This window comes from Emydura macquarii, unplaced genomic scaffold (assembly GCF_026122565.2).
Source record: "Emydura macquarii macquarii isolate MOO-44397 ecotype Brisbane River unplaced genomic scaffold, CSIRO-AGI_Emac_v2 contig_2676, whole genome shotgun sequence".
NCBI classification, from domain to species: Eukaryota; Metazoa; Chordata; order Testudines; family Chelidae; genus Emydura; species Emydura macquarii.
The window spans coordinates 20532676-20538066 of NW_027132813.1; the positions used below are offsets into that span (position 1 = coordinate 20532676).

The 5391-nt window shown below is 39.5% G+C and overlaps 1 long non-coding RNA gene across 1 annotated transcript; it reads left to right on the forward strand.

The window, feature by feature from the left end:
* The first annotated feature begins 2399 nt into the window (after window positions 1-2399).
* Window positions 2400-5391, forward strand: LOC137164526 (uncharacterized). The gene is made up of 3 exons (XR_010923072.1): window positions 2400-2484; window positions 4974-5105; window positions 5264-5391. It is a non-coding gene; the product is annotated as an uncharacterized lncRNA (long non-coding RNA).

Sequence of the window (5391 nt, forward strand, 5' to 3'; positions counted from 1 at the left end):
GTGTGATGTCTCTTGTGACTTATTGGTGGGGGGAGTGCATGTTTAAAAAGTTACCTGTTTTCCTAGGCTTTACTTACCTCGGAACACAGAGTTACTGCCTCTGGAGATGCCCGTTCCTTGTATTAACACTGCTTCTTTAGTGAACTAGATGACTTATCCGAAAATGGTTCAAAAATGCTTAATTACTTTATGCACAGCTGCTCGACTTTGCATACATTTTCTCCTTTCTCCCGGTTCTTTCCCCCCTGAGAAGGATCATATTTGTTCTACTCTTTCCTCATAGTGCTTGTTCAGAAATATGAAAGCAGTTTAATGAATTGATGTGACCCCTCCACTCATTCTGTTCTGTTCCAGCTGGGAAGTGTTGTGTAGTACAGCACAAACACTTGGCTTGCCTCCAAAGGTACTAAAGGTGTGAAGTGAATGCATGTAAATTAAAATGGAGTAAGTCTCTCCCCATGCTTTCACTCTGGAGCAAAGTAAGTGTTGGCAGTATTTTAATTCAAGGAGGATTAAATTATGGGTGAACTAAAGCCTCTTTACTCCTGAAGCCTTGTCTAGGCTATGGGCGCTGTAGATACAGATTACAGCAATGGAAGGGGATTTCTATCAGCATAGGAACTCTGGTGGAACAATGAGCTTTTACTTGTGTTATTTCTCTTGTTTGTATCACTTACCTGTTTAACCTCAGGTTCAAAAGTATGTACTATAGTTACTCTATTATTATGCACTAGTACCTACAAGCTGCAACAGAGATTACTGTGCTGTTGTGCTTAGGCGCTGTATAGATACGTAGTAAGAGACAGTCTGCTCTGAAGGGTTTATAGTCAAATACATGAGACAGAAGGAGGATGGGGAAAGAAGTATTAACCTCATTTTACAGATGGGGAGCTGAAGCATACAGAGAATAAATGACTTGCCTAAGTCACATATGAAGTCTGTGGCAGAGCTGAGAGTTGAATCCAGGTCTCTTTGGGTCTTTGCCCACAGCCTTATCCACAATCTATCCTTTGTCTATTTCTCAATTGTATATTATTTGTAGTTATTCCACTGAAATACAATAAATATATTTTCAAACTCACTAGCCAAGCTGAATTTATATTGCTTTTGCAAGTATTATAGTTCTTATAATGTAATTAGTATAGTCTTAAATTGGCACTACTTATTCCTGTTGCCATTTTGGGGTGACTCTAATTTCTGTTCTTTTAGATTTGATTCTTTAGTCCAGGAGTCGGCAATCTTTTGGAAGGGAGATGCCAACTCTTCCCCCTGCTCCTCTCCCACATGCCATGGGCCCAAGTGCCCTGGACAGGATGTTGCGGTGGTGGTGTTAGAGGGCCAGTTTCCTGCTCTCTCCTCCCTCTTTCCCCCACCCCCCCTGCTGTGGCAGGGGTGTACCTGGTGGGGTCACTGGCTGGGCCCTCCTTCGAGGAGCCGGCCCCCGCTGACATCCCCGGCGGCTGCCCCTTTCCCATGTGAGCCCAGCAATGCCCTAGTATACTCTAAATTAGTCCAGTTAGTGTTTTCCAAGGCTCTATTTTCTAAATTTGAGAATTAATACATGGAATAGAAAATGCTGGTATCCTTTTTCTTTTGGTTTGAAATTTATGCAAAAATCATGTTTTGGCAGTCCCATAAATGTGTTTGCAAATCTCTAATTTTTGTAGCATATTCACGTGATTGTTATATATAACTGTTGTCTCAACTACAAAATTGAAAGAGCTCATGGTATAAATATGTGGAGCAAAATTTGCCCCATAGCAGAGCTTTGTGTAATCCCCTCTATTAGAATGAATTTCACCGACAGAAAATAAACATTTCTGTCTTTAGGTAACTCATGCTCTCCAGAATATTCATATTCAGTAGCTCTCATCATGACTGTTCTAATTTGAGGCGAATGTAGAAGTGCAATAAATACTGTTGCATATATACTCAATTAGGGCCAAATCCAAAACCCACTGAAGTTACTGGGAATTTTTCCATTGACTTTAGGCTGCTTTGGATCATACCCATACAGCAACGGGAATACAACCACAGAACGAAGCTTTACACTCCACTAATGAAATACTCTTTGTGAAGTTAATGCATTCTTAATGTGGAGTATTTCGTGTAACAGATGTTTGCCGTTTGCACCTATACTAATTTATTGCATTTCTCAAGTGTGGTGGCTGAGAGTCAATAGAAGTAGATATGGCAGAATGCATGGTTTAAAAAAAGTAGAATGCAAGTTAAAAAATGTAAACTAAAAAGGGTTGTGCAGTATGTCAGCAGACAATTCATTCTGAGCTGTTTGTTAATAGAGATATAGTAATTTAGTTATCAGAGCAAAGGTAATTGCCTTAATTTGTTTCCTACCTTTACATTCAGAGGATCAAGAGGTCAGGGCAGAGGAAGAGGTGCCAGAGGTTTTGGAAACAAAGGACAGCTTTCATCTGTCAGAGGGAAAATGCGAGGCAAAACAATTAATGGCATTGGGCCCATGAGGTAAAACTTGGCAAACTAAGAATTTTTTATTGCATTGCTGACTTTCCCAAGAAGGAGCATTTTTGTGGTAGGTGGACCAGTCCATAACAGAAGGTAAACATTGAATTTTACAAATAAAATGGAAAGCTTTCAAAGACCATGAATAATGGTTGGGATAGCCTTGAAATCTAATGTTGAAGTTAAGAGTGATTTCATGTAAATTAATCTAGTTTCATAAATGAAGCTTTCAATTGTGTACATCTCAATAATGTATTTTCTAATTTACTTTAGAAATTAATGTCTTTTGGGTGGGAGTGCTACAGAAAAAGGAAGAGAGAGCGAAAAAACTGACTACCAAAACCATCAGGACAGTATGAGAGCGCTTTATTATTAAACAATGTCTTTGTCCTGCTCTACTCTAGGAATGATTTTTGATCTTGTGTGACAGATAACATATCCATAGCAATGCAGCACTTAAATACTTGTGGCACTTTGAATGTGGATGTATTGGCTCTCATACTAACAGATGTGTTACCAATTATACCAGGATAGTAGCACAAGATGTGTATCATATAGTTTTAAAGACACTTAATACAGTATTGAAATAGGCATGTTTAGGCAAATTTCATTATTTCAAATTTCATTAAAGGACATGGAAACAGCTTATTCTTTCTCTTCCATTGCAGTCCCACAGCTTGAAAAATGAAATAGTCCAATTGTCTCCCTTATGTCTCCACAGGCAAATTTACTAAAAGCAGTTCTTCATTAAGGAGACTAAACTATGTAAACTTCTGTGTGTGATAGAAGGTGAAAATAAAAGCACAAATGCATCTCAGATGCAGCAACTCTGTCTGATTGGAAAATAATTGGAGCAGGGCCCTGCTAATCTCTGTGGTGGGGAGAGTATTGTAAAAGACACTATTTTCACTGGAGGAATTTCACCTATAGACAGTTTTGCAGAATAATGGCTCACAAAATCAAAATCATGGAAGGAAGGGTCTTGCAGTTAGACAGATGTGGGCACCTGCTCACACTCTGCCAAAAACAAAAAAAAAGAAAAGACTATTGTGAAAATATTATTACATTCATTTCCCAGATGTGAAGATTCAGGCACAGGTTAAATGATTTTCCCAAAGGCACAGAAGTGATCTGTGGAAGAAGAATTGAGATTAATACTCAAGGATCCTGACTCCCAGTCCTCTAGCGCTAACCACTTGCTGCACCATACTTCTTCCAAGCAGCATCTGTAAAGTGGGGATGCCAGGAGGAGCGCTGCCAATTGCGTCACTAAAGTCTGCAAAAGGAAAAACCCACCCCAGCCATAAAGCCATTGTAGTTTTGAAATTAAAACAAGAGAGCAAGAGGCTTACCATAAGAGTGATTGCAGAGCAACAGTAGCATCTTGCTGCAGTATTTTGCAGTGGATGGCAAAGCAGGAAGGGGACATCAGTTTCTCTCCTGGGCCCTCTTATTAATTGTCCAGTGTCCCGGGAGTCTGTTGCAGAGACCATGATTCCTCAATCAAAGCCCTTCTCTTTCAGGAACTGTCCCTTTTGTTGAGTGATGCAACAAGGCAGCACAGCAGGTGTGATCTGCCCTTCAGGCCTCACCCCACAATCCCACCCTGACTGGGAAGGACATGGAGGATTCTTATTTTTTGTCTTCCCCTGTGACCCCACAACTTGCGAAATATGGTCATTGGTTCTCATTTGCCTCCACAGACAAACTTACTCAAAACAATTCTTCCTTATGGAACCAAGCTGTGTAAATTTCTCTACATGATTGCAAAGTTATACTTAACACAAATCTTTTGGGAGCAGGAAAGGGGAGCCATAATTAATTTTATCTTACATTTGTCTATAACATATAGTATCTAAGCTCTAGACTTGCATGAAATACTGTGTTTTCCTTTTATGAAAAAAGAACACTTGCTGCTTTCCACTGTAAACCTACAGAAACACTAAGCAAACAGGGTTAGTAAATGTCAACCCAAAATGGGAAGCAGGAATTGGAATCAATAATCTATTCAATCATACTTTGCTTTAATAAAAGGAAAAAAAAACTATTAGAAACTACTAAAGCTTAAACCTTCAATTCAATAGGTCAGTAAAGAATCACTCCATGAAAACAGATAACATTACACGTCATTTCCCTTGTACAAGATGGTAAGGGACTGGTGGGAGACTCCTTGAAAATAACTGTTTAAAGATTTCTATAAAAAAATTCTTTATTTTCGTTATATTCATTTGGCATTCCATTCTTCTCTAATTTCAGTAGACCCTGTATATTATTAGTAAGAAGTCATGTTTTTTCTTGTAACTTGGCAGTAGACGTGCATCTTTTGAACAGTGTTATGCAATTTATTCCTCCCTTATAAAGACAGTTCCAGGAGCCGTCCCTATTGTGGATTTTTGCAGTCTTCAATTTATAATATTGCATCATTATAACTGTACAATGAAATAAATACAACATAACTTTCAGATCTGTACTGAAAACAAGTGTCTTTCCAGATGTGGAATAGGGAGAATGCGTCCATATCCTGACCCTAGAGGCCGAAGAGGAGGGAGAGGGAGGCCATCTTTTCTACCACCCCCACCCATGGGAGGAATGATGAGAGACCCTTTCCCACTTCCACCACCAAGGTTAGTTTTGAGAACATTGATAGAGCGGTGTTTGTTTAAAAACAATGGATGTATAGTGTTGTGGTCCAGTTTCTCTGAGAAATTGGTTCACACTGGAAGAAGCCCAGAGTAGTTTTTTAAGACAATATGAGATTGTACAATTGGACTTGTCTGTGCAGATATGGACTTCCTCCACCACCACCACCAGGACCAATAGGCTTCAGAGGCAGGCTACCTCACCGCCGAGCGAGAGGGATGTTGCAGATACCAAGAGGTTGTTTTCCTCCACCTACAAGGTAAGACTGTT